General features: G+C 33.4%; 1 protein-coding gene across 7 annotated transcripts in view; it reads right to left on the bottom strand.

The window, feature by feature from the left end:
* LOC118188177 (uncharacterized) overlaps positions 1–20,647 on the bottom strand; it is a 728,837-nt gene that overhangs the window by 311,994 nt on the left and 396,196 nt on the right. The window contains exon 1 of one of the 7 annotated variants that reach the window (XM_085813504.1): positions 19,753–19,945. The exons of the other annotated variants lie outside the window; for them this stretch is intronic. The gene's annotated coding sequence lies outside the window, so the exon portion shown is untranslated. Of the gene's footprint in view, positions 1–19,752; positions 19,946–20,647 lie in introns of those variants that run through there. 7 annotated transcript variants of the gene reach the window in all.

Raw genomic sequence — 20,647 nt, 5'->3', positions numbered from 1 at the left:
ATTTTTTTAATTATTTTGGAACAAAATGATTATTATAGAAATATATACAGAAAATAGAGCTTCAAAATTATATATAAACCAGTGTAATTCTAAATATTTGTATTGATAAACATGTACAGGAAAGATAAATAATTGCAAAAACCTGCATTATTTTCCGGACAACCCGACATATGAGTATGACTTCTTGCAGCGGACCCTAGGCGATTTCTTGACTGGTCTTGTTGCCCAACCCCTTATTACGTTAATTACTCCACTTCATTCTCAATTTTTGCAGACCTCTAGGATTACGGTAACGGGTATCAAATTTATCTCAGAAGTAAATATTTGTGGAAGAAGGTTTGAAAGAAAACTTACATTATATATGAAGAAAACCGCAGAATAGATATATAGATCGATTTCCTTCAAAACATAAAGTATTTTTCCATGATAAATTATAATTTTATTTCACCAAGGTATCTATTATTATTATTGTGTTTCGTTTCCCTTTAGCATCGTACTCAATAATATAATTTAATAAAATTGTCACCTATTATTAGCCTAAAAAAAAGACATCTAAATTTCCTAGTAAACTCTGGTACTCTATAACATCAGTTAATGAAAGCTGAAAAGTTATCTTTGTATGAAATTATTAATACTTTTAACTTCTGAAGCATAAAGAAATCCATAATCTTATTACGAATGCAAATCTAAAATTCTCAAAAATATCTTCATTCATCTCCTTGTCTCCAAAAAAAGTAATAAGTAGCGATAAACGTCAGCAAAGCATTCAATTTCTACAGACTCCTGGTTTCATCAGGAATTTTCGATTCAATTAACTTTTCTGAGAACAGAACAATGTCGTTGTTAATGAATAAGAAAGGGGAACAAATTGAATGGTTAACTGGGAGATGTTGCATTCGACGCCGGCTTTGGAAATTTAAGTCTTTTCGTAATCTTTTTATCTCTTAATCCTTCTTTCTTTGTTCACGTGCAGAATTAACAAAAGTTTTCTTTCCCATGGAGGAATTTTGCTGTAATTTCCTCTTCGAGAAAAGAATTCGAGACAAAAGTCCGAATCACTTAGCTTGCGAGACATTACAAGATTTGAGTGCGTTGTCTTTAATTATACTTTTAAGTCAGCGGACTCTGAGTTTGTCTTGGCGAATCGTTTATATAAAGATTAATCCTTTGTCAACAATTAGTCCTCTTCTTTTTGGAAGATTAATACCTTTAGGATACCCCGTCCAAAAAAAATAAATAAAGATCTGCATTTATCTGTAAAAATATATGTAGTTTGTTGGGCGCAGTCATCAAAACAGATCTGAAAATCCCCGAACTGCTCAAAAGCGTCCGAGCGATAAAGTTGCTGAATACTGGTAGTTTGATTCGGATTTAAATTCTGAATAATGTACCCTGGCTTCATGGGTATTAAATTTTTTCTATGGGATTATAGCATACTCATAACTGAAAAACTCAAGATACTTATGTTGTTCTTTTAAATGCAGGCCAAAACTTCTTTCTACCCACCATCGGAGGTTCAACGCAAAGTCGCTGAAAATTTATAGCTAGATATGTGTTCAGATTCTGACGAATGGGCTGGGTGTATCGTGATTTCGTGGCTTTTCCCAAGGTTAATGCTGGTAAGAGCCTGTTTGCCTTAAAGCATCCTCCCTGAAGGCAAAACGTTCCTTGACGGATGCCCTTACGGACGTCAACATTATCCCTCTCCCACCCGTAAAAAATATTCTTTTTAATATAAGTGAGAGAATTTCTTTTTTTTTTTTTTTTTTTTTTTTTTTTTCGGGTAGAGGAGGGAGGATTTTGCGTATTGCAAAATACAGGGCATATTTTTAGCAAAATTAAACAATAAAATTGTTAAATAAAGAACTCGTTTCTGTTTCCCCTAAAATAGCTGACGAAATATGTTTTTACTTATGAAAACATTAAAAATAAACACATCTTGTTTCGGATCTATTGTATTAAAAAGATGTATAAAAATTATTTTTATTCCCCTGAAATAAAATGTATATTTCATTTCTTATACAATTGCAGTAGTTATGCATTATTTTATTGACTTACATCAATACCATCAATAACATACACATAGCATCTATAAAGTCATCTATAAAGTTTTAAGATTCAGTTTTTAACAAATACCATCATACGTGATGAATATCAACTGAAAGCTGTTATTACTATCACAATCTGAATTCGCTTTTCCTAAAATTTCGTCCACTTATGGAGAGAACGTTCTCTGCAATTAATCGTTTGCTTTGATCCAATGAACATCTGCTGTCACGGGTTCGAAAGCTGAGCAAAGAATAGCAGTAATGTTTTTAGTCCAGAGGGGCTTTTTCTCTGAGGGACTATTGTTTCCGTTTTGGCATTTTGCGTTGAAATCTTTATAAAGCTATATCACTTTTCAAACTGTTGCCACAAGATATTATCGCTCTGTATTACATTTGAAGAAATTAAATAATGAAGAATCTGCATGAATGTATGTAAATTTCTCGCATTGTGATAAAACAACGGTACCTAGAGCCATCCAATTTCGAATGACGTAATCCTACTGAGAATATGGGCATCTGGAAGCGAAAATTTGAAATTTGGAGTATGTTTTATTATCGATTTCATATTTTGTAAAACTTTAACGGATTTCTGATTAAAAAACTGAAGGATTACCAAATTTAAAGTGAGTAATGGCAAAGTTGTACGGAAAAAGCATTTTTATCTCCAGCGCAGGAAACTGTGTATCGGAAATTCTAAAGATAGGCTCAATTTAAAATTATTTGCGATATTGCTGTTGAACTCAATTTTATGGTTTAAGTGCGAAGAACATGATTTCATAAATAGGGATAACAAACAAAATGCAAAATGTTAAAAAACGCCCCTTTGGACGTAATTTAAAATCTGAAACCTTTCAGTTTTTTTTTTTTTTTTTTTTTTTTTTTTTTATGTTAAGGGAAAAACAGCAACGACGACATTTAAAAAAACGAGAATCAAACATTAACATGTATCAATGTTTTTCGTTGATACGGACGATTTGGTGGCGGAAGAGAACATACTGAGGATGAACCCAGCAATGCTCACTCAAGTTTCTGCCGCACGACAATGCGTCGTCACCCAGTACCTTCTCGTCTAGCAATGTCTAGAAAAGAAAAGTGACACATTTTACTTAGCCGGTTGCTTTATTCATGATATTTCGTATTTGAAGACCGCTTTGTTAAAATGAAGTCTTATCTCAATGGTCATAATTTTAATAACACTACCGATATATAAAACTTTAACAACTTTACCGAGATATATGAAACCGTAACAAAAGGCTCTGACAGCACTGAATTCTACGAAGAAATCAAGTAGGTGTATGAGCGGGTTAAGACTGCATATTTTCTTCAACTTTTGATTTTATATGAACTTAGTCCTAAAAATTTACAGACGTACTGAGTATATGTGAGTAACTTAATATTTTCAATTTTTTAATTTACAATTTAAAATTAATTTATTACTTTAACGAAATACGTAAATAAAAATTTTAAAACATGCAATAAACTAACACCAAATTTAAATTTATTTAATTCAGAAAGAAGAAAGAGAAAGGTTAGGTTGCTTGAATATGGCAAAACAAACGATGTCTATCTGTCGAAGAGGAAGGATGTCTTTTGGAGGATTTACCAAGGAAAATAGACTCATATTCACGTTATGCATTAGGAAAAACGCCAAAAGTCTTACTGCAACCATCTTATTCGCCTGAGGTGGAAGCCAAAACAAACCACCAATACACAATTGTCATAACTATTCCGCCACTCATCAAGCCAAGGAGACAAAAAAGAAAGATGCGGATATCTGTATATAAGATAAGCCAAGTTTACCTTAATTAACTGAATACATGTGTATTTTATTTTTCGGATTTTGGGACGTAACTTTAATTGGGATACATTCTTGTAGTCAGAATTACATCTTTTCCACATAACTGATAAATTAACAAAGTAGAACTGCGTTAACAAATAATGTCACATTCCCGCAGCTCACTCTATCTGATTCGCTAAAAGGATTATACACTTAACTTTCGATTACACGGTACTCGTTTTACACGATTTCGGTTTTACACGGTTTAAAAATGAACGAATTTCAAAAACTTAGTAAAAATGTATATTCGGCTGCATATACGCAATTACATATATTTGAAGTCATTTTTGAATCTCATTCCTTTGGTAACACTGGTGGCAACAACAAGGATGGGCATTTCTCGTGTTGTAAAAGGGGAATCCCCGTAGTAATGCATATGTATTTCACAACATTAAAACTTTATGGTTCATGTGAACTAGTGCAGTATCAGTATTTTAGCAGCAAAGCTTACATCATTTTTATCTACATATTTGAATGTTTACTGCTAAGTTTTCAGCATTTATACTTTTTGTGTCATTTTTATAATTTACGTAAATTTTTTAAGGTTTTATAATGCCAAAAGATCTGAAAAGAATCAAATTAAAAGAAAAGTTATTTTAGAAATAAAAATTAAAATATTAGATCGTCCACGTACCAGAGAAAGAGTAACATGTGTTTCTAAATTTTACTCCATGAATGAAGCCAGAATAAGGACAATTAGAAAAATTGAAGACTCTATTATTAAAAGTGCAGCAGCTGGAACTTGCAGCAGTAAAAACACAATTTCATATACAAGAGATGATGCAATAAAAAATATGCAAAAGGCATTAGTGATATGGAAAGAAGACCAAAATTAAAAAAGATTCCAATTGATACTAATGCTATTACAAATAAAGCTTTAAAGATTTATAAAGCACTTAAGAATCAGCCACCGTCGTCTTCATCAGAAGAAAAAAAAGATATCTTTTTCCGCAAAAGTTTGAGAGTTTATGGTTGGTTTGAGAGATTTTAACAAATATATTTTTTACATAATCTAAGATTGAAACCAGAAATTGCATCTGCTGATTCGGATGCAGCACAACAATATCCAGCAAAATTTACTGATATCATTGCCCCCAACTCCTAAACTTCTGATTAGATCTTCAATGCTGACGAGTACGAGTTGTTCTGAAAAAAAAAAAAGTCTGAAAGTATTTATTTACCTAACGCTTGCAAATCAGCTAGTGGTCATAAAGTAGTAAAATGTTGTATAACAATTCTTTTCTCTTGCAAGGCTTCAGACGATTATATTGTAGGGTTTATATTTATTTTAACTAACATTTATTTTAAGTTTAAACTATCTTTCCTGTCAAGCCTTACTTTCCCCTGGAATTGCCAATTCCAGAGTATATAAATTTTAGTAGAACGCGCAAAGTATTCAAAATTGTCAGCGGAAGTAATCTGGGTTAAATAGAAGGGAAACGAGTTCGATAGTGTGCTTTTCTTGCTTCACGAGCGTGGAGGTGGCTAGGTAGAAATTGAAGAACCACGCGTTTCGGCCTGTGTGCTTGCCTCGGCAGATAGTTAAATCTTCCAACGTAATATTCAGAAGTTTGCTGAATTATCAGCGGTATCTTAAAACGCGGTTAGGTTAGTTACGTTTTAGAGAGCCTCGTAGGTAGTCACTTGTTATTATTCATTTTTAGTTTCTTATTTTTATTTTACCGCCGGGTCGGCGTAGTTTGTGAGCGTCAAGAGCACGCATCTGTAATTTCTAAAGTTGAATAAAAAGGGATTAAAACCCTTCTCAAGACTTTGTGTACTTTCCAGTAATTAGCAGTCACCACTATCGTTGCGTGCAGGTTGGAAGCGGGCAACATTACAATATAATGAAACCATTGGTTATTAACAAATCAAAAGCACCGCGCTCATTTAAAGGAATAAACATAAATAACCTTTCCTTTTATTGGATGGCTAATAAAAAGCATGGGTCACTGTAATAGTTTTCAATGAATGGTTTCATAACGTTTGTCCCAGATGTAAAAAATTAATAAAGTGAAAAGGGATTGCTTTTTAAGCTCTTCTATTAATTGATAATACACCGGATGGATCATCCTCAAGATTTACAACACGAAAATGAGCAAGTTGTCTTTTTACCGAAGAATACAACTTTCTTATTATAGCCGTTAGACCAAGGAATAATTTCGATTTTTAATGTATTGTATATCAAACAAACCTTCAGGTATATAGTAGAACAAATGGAGAATAATGAATCTCTTACTCTTATGGAATCTTGGAAGAAATTTACAATCTTAGATTGTGTTAAGCATGTTGGACTATCATATACTCAGATTGAACAATCAACGCTCAACTCATGCTGGAAAACAATATGGCCGGATTCTGCTAAAGATGAGAATGATAGATTAGAGCATGGATATTCTCAGATCACTAAATTGGCCCAAACTATAGGAGGAGAAGGTTTTGGGGATTTAGCTCAGGCAGATATTGAAGAAATAATGGCTGATGAAGAACTAAATCAAGATAGGTCAGTTAACATGATTCATGAAACAAATAAACATGATGAAGACAATGAATCTGATGAAGAGCAATCTGAACCAGTTGTGTTCACAGCAAGAGTCATATAGGACTTGACTTGGGAAGACAATTAGGTAATCGTTTTTTACAATATCACACGAATGTTGAACGAGCTTTCCGATTCCAACGGGAGCTTAGTAAGTGCTTAAATCAATATGAGGAGATTTACAGGGATATAAGAAAAAAACCTAGGCAATTTTAATTACGGATTTCACTTGTCTCGGATTGTTGATCTTGTTGATCTGGGATCTTCAGTAATTCGTCAACCATTGAAGCAAAATCTTATCAAGAATGCTCAAGGTATGAAAGTGTCATCATCCCAATCAAGAAGGAAAGACAGTAGACAAGAAAATACAGGGCAATGCACGTGAAAATTGTGCAGTGCCCTCCTGGAACTCCGGACTTTCCGATGGATAGCCGGGCATGCTTCCCTATTACAATGCAAAAGCATTCGGTAAGGAAGGAGAAAATACCTTGTCTGCCTTTTCGATTAAACCAATAATGATAAAAACTGCTAAGTAGGCAAAATTCTAGAATGTTTTAATATCCTGGAACAAGACTTTAGGGAAAAATGTTACTTTTCATATTTCGCTACGATGATTAAAAGTGTTACCACGAAAATGAGGATTCATAAAGCGAGTTTCAACCATATGGCGTCATTACAGTCACACTATTTTTTTCTTCTGAATTTCTATTACAATAATTCTTCGCTTTTTAATATTAATTTTATATATTTAGCTACTGAACTATTTTCCCCTCAAATTGGAAGGAATTACTTACAAAGAAATTAGATTACTATAGAAGTTGTGAAGGTTCATTTAATTTATCTTATCAGGTTCAGTGTTTCTCCTTACTTGCTTGGGGAACATTGAGGAACCTGACTCGGAACAGGGAGCTTACTAAAGCTATGTTCAATAAATGTGGGAAGTAGACAAGATACACAGGAAGGGTATACGAAACCCTTTATTTTTCACTCTTTACAATAATTTCCGTACTTCGGAATACAGAGACCAACTACTTGTGGTCTGAACGTAAGAATATAAAAATATTTAACTAAACTCTAACTTAACTTTGCAATAATACACAAGGGCCTACGTGGAAGATTGGCCGTATATTAACAGGAAGCCGTATGTAGTACAGAGAACTGTTAACACTACAATACGTTTAAAATTATCACGAGGATTAAACCTCTGGACTGGAAGGCAACCAGCAACCGAGTAAAACTGCTAAGGTAAGCGGCCTGCTTCGACTAACTCCTTCCTCTCTCTCGCTTGGCAAAAAGCCACAACTTAAGTACTTGGCGTTCGCCAGACAAATTTGCATAAGTAAGTTAAAGCTTTTAATTCTGGCCGGAAGTAGAAAATAAGAAGTGATAGTAAAGATTTAAAATAAAAATAAACGTTAGTAAAACTTAAGATCCTTACAATCTAACAGTTATTTTTTATTTTAAAGGAACTTTGCTTTGATCCTCATTTTCAACCACTCTTTTTTGCCAGAATGTTTATAAGCTGGCGCGCGTATATACGAATGAGGTAGAAAGAAGTAGTATTTTAAAGGAAGGTGTGGGAAAGTGATTCGAGGCCACTTTGATGTCTTAAATTACTGGCGATTAGATTTCTTTGCCGTTGAATGCTTCTACTCATTAGGCTTGTTTGCGCCGACTTTTATGAGTCAGTTTTCTTGCACGTTAATTATCCTGTGAGCCGTTAAGATAAACTTTCTGCATTTAATTTTAAAGTCACTGCTACCTGTTAAGTCAGAATTATTGGTTTTTGCGCACGCCTAAGTGGGGCCATCTGTAAACCTATATTGAGTAAATAAAGGTTTCTTTGCACCCTTCCTTGAACTTGTCATTAAAACTTGATAATTCTTCGCATAATCTTGTAGGTATCCATGTTATAAAGTCTTTTTTCTGCTATTTAATCAGAACTGCTGCCTTTTTCTACAGGCTACGTTTTTCAGTTAGCATTCGTTTTATTAATCTCATTAGCTTAAAAAGGTGATTAGCCCAAATGGGTTGTTACTATAGAGCCGGCATTTGGCGTTGAATCACTATAAACGGCGTATTATTTTTCAAATTGTTGCCGCCAAATATTATCGTCCTGTATTACATTTAAAGAAATTAAATAATGAAAAATCTGAATGTATTCCATGTTTCGCGCATTGTGAAAACAAACAACGGTACCTAGGCACATCCAGTTTTAAATAGCGTAGTGCTCCACTCCAACATGGACACCTGGAAGCCCAAAAATTGGAATTTTGCATTTATTTTATAATCTATTCCATATTCTGTAAAGCTTTAACTAAATTAACAAACTTAACGATTTGATAGCGAGCAGTGGAATGAGTGTACAGAAGAAAAAATTTTTATCTCCAAAGCGAGAAACTGTCTATTGGAAATTCTAAAGAAATGCTGTTTCTAAATATTTTGTGATTTTTGCGATTGAATTGAATTTTATATGGCTTAAGTGCGATGACCATAATATTTAATGTATAAAGTTAAAACACTAAAGATTAATAATGAAAAGACCAAAAAAATGCTTTGCAAGCCATCTTACAAAGAAAACTGAGCATTGATACTGTGAAAAGACTGAAAAACCAAAATGAAAAAATATATGCCGTATATGCTAAGTATATGATACTTAGCACACCATTTAGGAATTCTAAACATTTGTTACTATGCTGTTTTTAAACTTCTTATAATTTTGCTGTTGAGTTGTATATAGCGTACGTGCGAAGAAAATGCTGCTTAATAACTAAAAAGACAAAGAAAGGAGATTAGCAGAGGTGAGTGCAACTGCAGAGTGATAGGCTACGAACGTAGTGAGAGAGTAAAGAACCTTAAGGAATCATTTTGGGCGACCAGTAAAATCTGAAAACATTCAGTTTTTTTTAACGTCATGAGGGGTAATAGCACAGGCAGTGAGTATTTCAGAAAACGTTATAGTAATTTTTTTCTGATGAAAAGGTAATTTAACATGAACAAGAAAGTTTTACAGAAATTTTAGTTTTTAGAAAAGTAGGTAGTCTCCCAAAATTCGCTTTTTACATTCTACGAATTTATCAAAGTTGAATAGGTATAGAAAACTTTGCTCTGCTCCGTAGATATCCAATAATAGACTCAAAGAAATTTCGAAATGCACTAAATATTCATTTAGGAAAAATTTCTTTACGTGGATCTTTATGAATAAAATTTGAATACCAGAGAGAAAATGTAAAATATTTGGAAATGAATAGTAGTCGATAGGAATTCCTAAAATAAATTGAAAGAGAAAACCTAGAGAACGCAAACATAAATAAAGAAAACTGATAGTTGAAAACATTCTCGGCTACGAGAGGTAACCTAGGTCCTAGACATTTTACATGGAATACATTTACAAATGCAATCCATAAAATTCTTTTTTAAAACAAAATATAAAAGTGTGTTTAAAATACGCCCCCCCCAAAAAAAAGAGCTCAGTTTGGATTGCTTTCGCGCATTTTTCTTAGAAATATGCTCTAAACCCTGAGTATTTTCTAAAGTGGGTATCATAAAGAAAAGTGCATTTTCCTTAAAACATCTTGTGTGCAGCAGCGTCAAATAAAATACGAGAATCCTTACTAAAATGCTCACTTTTCTATGTTACTGGCACAAGTTTCACAAATATTTTACTTTAAAATGAGAAGATCCTTACCAGGGTTTTACAAGATATAACTTTATGTTGATTTTAGAAACAGTTTACTAGGTTTTTCATTCTGTGAGGGAAAGTCAAAAACTATCCGCACTCTTGAATTTAATTTTTTTTTATTTTGCGCAAAAGTAGGGTTTGAACAAGTATATCATTATTCTATATAGTCTCCAATCTGTCTTATGCATTTGGTCCTTCGGTCCACAAGTTCCCGTATTCTCTCCAAGCAGAAGTTGGACAACCATTTATGCAACACCACCCGTTCTTCTTTACTTGTAGAAAAAGTATATTTGCACAGTCCAAAGAGATGGAAAATGAGGAAAAGAAGGATTCAAAGAGATGACAGTTCTGGGCTATAGATCGAGTACTCGGCATATCAAAATTCCAAAAGATTAGTGTTTCTCAAACATTTTGCATCACGGAGAAATTTGAAGTTCTAAACGTTTTTCTAACCCAAGCAGATGATTGCCATTTGGTTTCAGGATCATAAGCGAAACACCGAATTTTATTTTCAGTCACAATTTAATTGAAAAACCTCAGGATTAATGTCTGCTGGTTGGTCAGGATTCATGATCAGATAATTTGCTTAGATTTCACATCCTTAGCAATACACGTTTACTGAATCAAAGCCAACGATTCAATGCACAGAATATTCCAGGAGTAAACACATGATATTTTAAGAAACACAAGTTGAGATGTCTTATTACTAAACTATGTCAATTATCGTTTTGCTAAATGGAAAAAAAAATAGACATGTGCGGTAGATCTAAAGCTATGCAATTCATTTAACTCAAATGTAATTTTTCTTCAGTTATTTGATATTTATAACGACGTCCGACAGTGAAGGTGACATAGCCTCCATCACCTAACTTCTATTTAACTAATAAATTATCTAGCTGCCCAGTTCAGTTTGAAACTAGAGCCTACTAGGAACGCAAACAAGTGTAAATTAACCTGCAATTACCGTCGGGACGAGATCTCGCGAGAGCGACAACAATCTAGCTGCTAACGAGCCTTCCGCGCGTTGCTATAACCTAATCGATAAATTAATTAAGCGCGATGTTATAACTCGCCGTCCACTGCCTGGGCTATAACGACAGATCTCGCACGAGAGATATGGTGACTCGCGGGTAGTTGCACTTCCCTACAACCAGAAACTCTAGCTTCGAGCTAACGGTTAAACATTTCAAGACGAGTTTTAAGCGATTTTAAATGACAGCTCACAGTATTTCCAAGGTAGTTTGTTCACTACAATACTTATTTGAAACTACCAACTTTAAATCTCGGATAGAATTTTGCACTGTTTTTACCTTGATTAGAAGGCTTTAACGTTGCAAAATATAGGGTTATCCTTGACATATAACAGGGACTATGGGCTCATAAATATTTCATTTATAGGAATGTTTTAAATTCATTTATATTAGTCTAAAGTTATAAAAGCCTCAAGGACAAAACAGATACGCAAGTGACTATTTTATGATATATTGCTATTAATTAAGGAATTTTGAACCCAGCAAAGATACTTTGAAAAAGGTTTGTCTGCATTTGAAATGAACTTAGATGATGAGTCTAAAACGTTCCAGAATTGAAATCACAAGAAACAAAATTTGAAGAAACAGAGCCATCAATACTTAGTTTTCTGAACTATTTTTTCTAACATTTTACGATATTTAATCTTTCAGAATCTCTGGAACCTTTTCCTGAAAGCCAGTTATAGTTTTTTTTTAATCAAAATAAGAGCTTTATGGCTATTATCCGCTGACCGCTTCCACTTGTAGTTAGGGGAATAACAATTGCAGAAAAAAGGTCGAGTTGCTTAACATTTTCCCTCCATTGCCGTTTAGCTTGTTCAACTTCATAAAAAACGAGCGAATGAACTCTGATCTAACTATGGCCTCACATGACTAAAAAAATAAACGCTGTGCGTCATACCGACAAGAGTTAAGGCCGCGAATGGTGGGATAGCAACTATCTTGAACTGCCTATTTTAAAAGTAAGAGACTGCTGCTTTTGGCATGCTTGTGGTATCTTACAGCTTTTCGTATGTTCATTTACCAGTTACGTTTCAGGGATTTCTAGAAAGAGAAGTGCTGCCAAAATCGCGTCTGTAATGTAAAATTTCGTCTTATAAATAAATAAAATATAGTTCGCAAATAAGGAAATAATTAATATTTTTTCTCTTAAAAAACTTGATGGTTTGCCATAAAAATATAACAAAGACTTTCAGCTGAACCAAATTTTAGTCAGTCTTTTCTGACATAACGAAATAAATTCTTTCGTGAAGTCATCATTATTGTTTCTTAGGAGAAGAAGGAATCTATTAGATTCTCTTCAAGCAAAAGTTCCTTATGAATAAAAAATTCTTTGCCAATCAAATCATTTCGCCGATCCAATCTTCATTTGTTATTTTTATTAACAAATTTCTCAAATTTTCTCTTACTCGTGTAAATGGTTGTCGATTTGCACAAATTATAAGTAAAACACAGGCTTTTACTACTACCAACAATCTGCGTAAAACTTATTGTTACGAAGCATTTCAGACAATTCCAAGAAATTTTTCATTTCCTAGCCCTCGAGTCCGTAACAACAGCTGTAAGAAGTATAAATACAAAAACAAAAATTCCTTATAAACTTCAAAAACGGTATTTCGGCTGGACTAAAAGAACTGGTTCAAAAAATTTAGGCATTCACAATGTCATACGCCACTATCACACACGATGTAATTTCACTTTTGCCAAGAACGTAATTTCGGTTTGCATAAACTGATAGCATTATGTTCGTTTTGATATTCTTCTGTTAATCGTATATTTTTGGAGGGGGTGGAGGCTTCACAACTCACACTCTTAGGTTGCTATGCAAAATAATTCTGTGCATTTCTGTTTAAAACCGTTTGTTTAAGGTCAGTTTTAACATGGGGTGCAAAAATAAATATTTTCGACATATTTTACGTTTTTATTTTCATAAATCCAAGAAAGCGGCTAACGAAGAGATAGGTGAAGATTACTGCGTTGGTTGCTTAACATAACGCATGTGTCAAAATTGGTTTAGAATATTCCCTTCTGGAGATTTTTCACTTAAAGATGACCAACGTTCTGATGATGACCAACGTCGTAACGTAAAAACGTTAAATGTATCATACACAACATTTGATAGCACATAAAATATCTTGGACTCGTTAAGGAAGCTCGGTTTGGGGATTCCGCGTGAAATGAAAAAAATTCACTTCTCACAACGAATTAGTACTTGAGATACTCATTTCGAACGTAATGCAAGTGACCCCATGAATTATCATTGGTGATGAAAAATGCATCATCTACAATAACATTAATCGAAAAAGACCAGAGTCCAAGCATCATGAATCAGAACAAATCGTATCTAAAGCTAATTGCGTCAAAAAAAGATCATGCATTCAATTTGATTGGATTACTAAGTTGTTGTGTATTTTGAGCTGTTCCCAAGCAATCAAACGATCAACTCAGATGTTTATTGCCAAAGCTTACAAAACTGAAGTAAGCAATAGAAAAGAAAAGAACAGAATTGGCAAATGGAAAAGGAATCGTGTTCCACCACGACCAATGGGATGCCTCACATAAATCCATAGCAACATGTGCGAAAGTACTGGAGTTTGGCTGGAAAGCGATGTCGTATCCCCGCATAGCCCGGAACATTCACCATAGGTTTATCATTTATTTCGAAGTTGACAAAACGTTTTAAATGTTAAAAATTTCAGTAGTAACTATAACTTCAAATCGCACTTGGTTGATATTTTGCTGATAAAGGCCAGAAGTTCTATGAGCGCGGAATCAACAAATTACCAGAAAGATGTCAAAAGATCATCGAACAGAATGGAGGATAATTGACTGATTAAAGTTCATTTTTTTGTATAGAGAAAAACTCAATTTTATTTTACACTAAAAAACCTAAATTACTCTCATACTGACATAATAATAAACAATCATAGTATATAATATTCTACTTAGTTGGTTAGTGAGTTGAACGCTGGTAATTCGACTCAGGTCTCGGTGACTGTCGGTAATAGCTTCACTGTTTGATTATTCTTCTGCAAGATGAATATAAGGCAACAGTTTTCTTATAAAGAAATTAGACTTTCAGTGTCAAAAAATAATTTTTCATCCTTGTAATTGCATAATCAGGATTTATTCTCTCCTTTTACAGTGATAAAGAAACGAGATATTTCAAACATTCACATGACTGAATTTACAGTAAACGTAATTCTGATCAGTATCCGACATTTATATTTAGAGCAATGTACAGCAAAATTCTTCGAAACCAGCAAGATAAAAAATACTTAATGGGTTAACAATATAAAGATTTAAATACGGAAGACATTTGTCATATGTTTTTGCGTTCAACATTAAAGCTTCATTCAACCAACGAAGCAAGGACAAACCTAGAATTTAATGATATAGTATCGACCCCATTTTATATGTTGAACTGTGAACTTTGAGAGTAGTTTTCATGGTTCTTAGAAACAATTTACATTGAAAAAAAAAAGGCAGATTTTCTTTGTCTCCCGTTAAAAAAGATGTAAAGAATATTACTCTACGTCGCATTTGGAGTAAAATGTGTTCTATGATCGATCATGTTCGTAGATCATGAGTCGAGTGACGGAGATCCTCTTGGATTTTAAACACGTCCTGCGACAGTATCCGATATATTGGATTTAGTTTTATGTTCGAAGAAGGTTTTTATTATTGAAGAAGGAATGCAGATTTAGATGGATGAAGACAATCCTGTTTCTGTCATACTCTCTTAAAATGACGACGAAATAATCGGAGAGATACTGATAAATCAGAAAGATGACGAGAAGGAGGATGCAGGGTTTCTGTATGTTAATTAACCAGGTACTTTATGTTTTAGATTTTTACTGTCAATTCTCCCTTCCATTTTCCTGCTAGAATGCAAATTCGTTAGAGTGCATTTTAAGATGAAGTTCGTGTAAGATGAAGAGCGTGTTCTGCCTCTCGAGGATACGTTACTAAGTTGCTAGGTTCATATAAGATTTGTAGGCTTAGCCGATAGATAGGTAGTAGACGTACTGCCGACATATAAATATACATATAGGCTGAATATTGCGCCAACTTCGCATTATAAAACTGAAGAAAGCGCCAACTTCGCATTATGAAACTGATATATGTAGCCTTTGGCTACTAGCTTATCTAAATTAAATTTTATATTTGACCTATTGTTACCTTAAGTTATTTCCCACAAGAGTTTAGCTGATTTTGAGCACCTAGTGTGCCTTATGTTCTTATTAGGTTTTAAATAAAGGGTCTTTTACATTCTTCTGAAGTTTCAGTTGTTACTTTGGACTTAAAAATCTGCTGTCCTTCTATCTAAAGTTTGGTTACAATTTATGATTAAAAAAAAAAGAAAATTACTAAACTTTATAAGGGGAAGGAGAATGATGAAGACAATATGCAAGAAAGCTACTTGGAAGGAAGCTGGTGAAGGATCGCGAAGTTTCACATGATTTGTCGGCAAATGTCATTGGAAGATGTTAGGAAGCTTCATTGTATTCGCAACGAATTATTAATCTTTGCTGCAATATTTTATCAGGTAGACATTCAGTGCTTTACGTCATCACAATAAGAATTTGTAACGTTAATGTGATATATGAATAATTTTTCTTTCAACGGCAGGCAGTAGCCATTGTAGGCTTTCGCCATTAAGATTGGAAGCGTGGTCAGTATATCATGAGGCACATAATAGTTTAGCCACGGTTACCTCTTAAGAACGGACAGACAGTTTACAACCATTCCTGCTCAGGGATTCGAATCCAGGCTCTTTGGCATGGTAGTCAAAGTCACCAACCACTTTCCAACCCAGGTGGCGATATAGAAATAATTTCAAAATGTTACTTAATTGGAAATAGACCTTTTAATTCCGAATTTTAATTTAAATAAAACCCCTCCAAAGACTCTTTACTTTCGTGTTTGCGTCATTAGTTCTCCAGTAATCCGCTATGCTGCAAGCTCTTCCCCAGTTGCTGTTCAGGATTCAAACGAAGTATTTCGAACTTATTTATAGGCCCTGCTGAAATACGCAGTCAGTTTGAATATGCTTGCCTGCCTGAGTAATGTACAGCTCTTCGCTTATCAGTATCTTTTACTATGTAAAATGCAATCAATGTATATATAGAATTGTAGGGGTGCTTGTAGCAAACACAGTGATGTAAAGAACGGGAAATATGTCTTAATATAATATTCGTCAAGAAATAAAAATATTTTGCGATTATCCAGTGCTTTGTAACTTTTGCAGAAATTCCGGTCATATACGCAACAGTTTCATCCTGGTTGTCTGGGAGCTACATCTCATTACAACATTTAGGATATGACCGCTAGTTAATTGGTTTCATGTTCTTGCAAAATTATTACATATTTGTGCTTCGATTTTAAATAATTTGTACGACTTTCGATATTATTTATTTCATGGTGGCTGATTGATAAAAAATATAAATTGCATTTGCATGCTGCAGTTTCTACATGTTTCATCACAAAACATTAACGGCAAAATTTCAAAAATACATATTCCAGAATATAATTCTTATTCAGTTATCCGGAATCAATAGGGTTCTATTTCTGCCGGTTAAGAGACGTTCTACTGTACTGTAACTGCATAGAGTTAACACTTTGCAACTACACGAAGTTTGCAATTTGTATTTATGGAATATTGTTCTATTTTCAGCTTCACTTAAAGAATATTTGACATTTTACGACCGTATGCATCAAAATTCATTTTGTACCAGGTCTGTCAAATGAACAGTATTTCAAAGTCAAGGCCTAAAATAAAAGGTTACTTCTTTTTAAAAAAACTGCAAATGAATGCGAAAGAATGGCTGTGTTGTGTTTTATTCACGGTACAAAAAGTAAAAAAAACAAAGCCGATGTTTTATTCAAGCGCATAATATCTTTGATATCCCCAATAAAGCTTTTTGATCTAAATTCTATCTTTCATCATTCTCCGCAGACATCGATTTACAGTTTTCTCCTGCAAAGCAGAGTTGAACATAGGAACTAATATACCTACAAATGCGCGATTAGAAAAGATATCCATAACTTAACTAGATGATATATCTGAAGATTCGCGTCTTAAAGTTACTCACTGTACTCTGTCTTAAGTTACTCACTGTTCCCCACTGTACTCTGTTGAAGGTCCAACTCTTGGACATTTTTTGTCTGATGATTATAATGTTTTACCCAGATATAGTTTTTTCAAAGTAATTCTGTGTTAAATAGAGGAGGTTATTTTAAATATTTTCATTTACTAGCTGTACTTTAGTTTATTTGTATTTTTAAAATGTTATATTTTATTTACGTGCTTGTCTATTTGGTCTATATGCTTCTACACACTATTCAGCACTTGTATGATTCGATTCCCAGGCGAATCCAAGCTGTATTACATGCCAAAGGCGGTCATACGCCATATTAATGAAGAATTCTTTAAAAATCGAGAGTGTTTCCATTATTTTGATAACCACATGTATATGAAATTCACTTCTTGAAATTCGAGTTCCATACTGATGCAAAGCATTTAATAGATCGCACGCATTACAAGATTAAAAATTTGATGGCTTATTTTACAATACAAGTGCATCATTTCTTGCTGATGATATGTGGCTAAGTACACTGGCATATCTTTCTCAAATCTCTGAATCCAGTTAAATCAAAATTCAATGTATTCTCCAAACTAAATTCCGTCAGTAACATAATTCTTTAATTCTTCTTAATACCCATGAGAAATTAAATGGGATTGAAAGGAAACTTATTTTTGGGTTTGTTGTGTAAAACAGAGAAATGTTTACCATTTCCAATCTTCCGATTATTTTAAGTAGAAAATTATATGGTTATGGAAAAAGAATTCTGAATGACATATGCTGGCATCTTGAAGCTCTGAAATTATAATTTGAAACAAGTCATAATTTCAGACTTATCTTCCAAGTGGTAAATATAATGAATTTTGATGCATTCTTGATTTTTTCTATTGCGATTTTGAAAATAACAATCTGCAATAAAATGAAGAAGAGAAGTTTATAAGGTATTTCTCCCGTCTTCCTAGCGTGCCTTCGTGGTGTAGTGGTTCTGCACGCTGGGCCGGTATTCCAGAGGTTCGTGGTTCGATTCCTGGCGAACGCGATTGCTCATTTTTCATCTTGCCTGCTTCCAAAAATTACCTAATGTCTCTACAAGTTAATTGAATTCTTCAGTGAAAGCAGATTTAAAATTTCCAAGCAAAAGATATGGTTAACTTCTGGCCTTCATTATCAGGGAAAAAAACGGAATATATTGAATTATATAACGCAGCTATAAATAATTCAGTTTTCTTCAATGACAAATTGTCACTGAATAAAGAGAATATTTTACTGAACTCTCAAACGGTCACGGACTTAAATTCCAAGCACCAAGTATGATTAATTTCTGGACACTGTTGCCAGTAAAAACGGAATTTAGTGAAATGTGCTACGGTACTTTAAAAATTGTAAGCAGTTTGTCTCCACGTATTTGTGTCAGAAAGGGTTCTCATCACTAACTCAAAAAAAAAAAAAAAAAAAAAAAAAAAAAAAAAAAAAAATAGGGGACCGAAATTAACTTGATGTATATGCCGACTTCAGATTAAAGTTTACCAGCCCACATCAAAACAGCAAAAAATCGACAGGTTGATTCATATCATTAATATATCAATATTTATTTAATGGCCCTGAATTAATAAAAACAAGCATGACTATTCTTCTATTAATTTAATTTATTAATATAAAATTAAACAAATTTTAATTTTTTCATTTTAGAAATATAAGTACTGGTAATAACATATATCAAAAAATTGAATTCGAAGGGGCAAGAGTAAAGTGGCCTGAGAAACATTCTAATTTATAAAAAAATGTCCTCACTAGAATAACGTGGGTATCCTGGCATGTAATTTCGAATGTATGTTTGTTTATAAAATTGTCGGCATAATTTTAAAAATTCGCTGCGTATACAATAAAGCTCCATAACATCACGTATGGACATAGAACATTTCTCGGAAAATTTCATGAAAGACTATAATTCTTCGCCAGCTTCCCTAGAGGTAGGTTTTTTTGTTCTGCATATCATCTCCATTTTCTTCAACCTCCTTTTCATCTTCTCCCTCCTTTCCCAGTACATGCCCCATTATTTTGTCACTATCTTGAAAGAGTGTAAGTTGAATAGCATTGCCTAAAAGAGTTTTAATTGTCTAAACTGAGTTTGATTTCTGTATTTTAAAAATATAAGTACTGGTAATAACGTATACCAAAAAAAATTGAATTCGGGGACAAGAGTAAGGTGGCCTGTGGAACAATCTAATTTACAAAAAAGGTCTCCAATAGAAAAAGACGTTAGAAACATTGATCTAAAATAATAACTAGTAATGGGAAATGCTACAATATTTATGGCAAACATATTTCAGATGCAATATCTTGTTTTACAAGACGTTATTTCAATATTCACATTTCAAAATTTTAAATCAAATAACAGTAATATTCAGATAAGTTTACTAAAGAAAATTAAACCCTATCCCGAATAAAATAGGTGCTCGTTAAAATTGCAGATATTATTAATTAAAATCGCTGAATAAAGTCCTTTCCTAAGCTTTCAAGGAGTCTTACCTGTTGCAAATCAGTCAAATTCTAAGACAACTCTTCGGCATTTTAAACGTCATCGCGTAAGGGAAAGAAAGCGAAATATCTTCGAGAAATCACCGCACCTGGCCACAACGAATCCAGACATGGTTACGGACATCTCCGTTGCAGCTGCGGGTAAAAGAACAAAGAAGCCGCTGACAAGCAGAGAGTTTGGGGAGAGGATTTGTGAGTTGTGAGTTCCTTCTCAAAGGTGACGTTGAATAAGAAGACTTTGTGGAGGCGTGTGGTAAAAATAAAAGCTTCTTTCATATTTCCTTTTTCCTTTTTGCGGAGTGGTGGAGAGGTTGCTAAGAATTGCCTGTTTAAGGACTTTTTGAAGATAGGGAGAGGGAGATGAATGAACGTTTTTTTTTTTTTTTTAATTTTATATTTTTTTAAATTTTAATTTTGGTTGAAATTGTCTTAGAAGAAATGAAATAAAATTATTTCTGAAATCGTTGATTTTGTCGAAGTAGGAATTCTCCGTATTTATCTGAGTGATTGTAACGTATACTACATGATTGTGAAAGAACAAAACAATTTTGATTTTACTAAAAGATAGCTTTATATAATTAAATTAATTGCATATTTGCTTAGCGAGGGAAAATAATTAAAAGTAAGTAAAAAATTAAAAGTTTCAGGTAATAAAAAAATGCTGTATTTACAGACTCTCATTTATAACTCATATGGAGTAAATTTTTAATAAGGTTTATAATTTTAGCTAGCAGAGATACTTTCTTACTTCACACCGTAAACACTAAAGCTATGAAAATTATTCCTGAGTTTTGCTAGCAATTAGTTTTGAATGAAACTCTGTCTTACATTTCTTGGCACAATACTCGCTCAGACCGAAATGTTAGGCAAATTCAATGGCAAGTAG

Source organism: Stegodyphus dumicola, chromosome 3 (assembly GCF_044657685.1).
Source record: "Stegodyphus dumicola isolate Sdum_Otavi_A_Nest chromosome 3, ASM4465768v1".
NCBI lineage: Eukaryota > Metazoa > Arthropoda > Arachnida > Araneae > Eresidae > Stegodyphus > Stegodyphus dumicola.
Note: the sequence above shows the minus strand (reverse complement) of the source record. Positions and strands in the feature narration are given on the sequence as shown.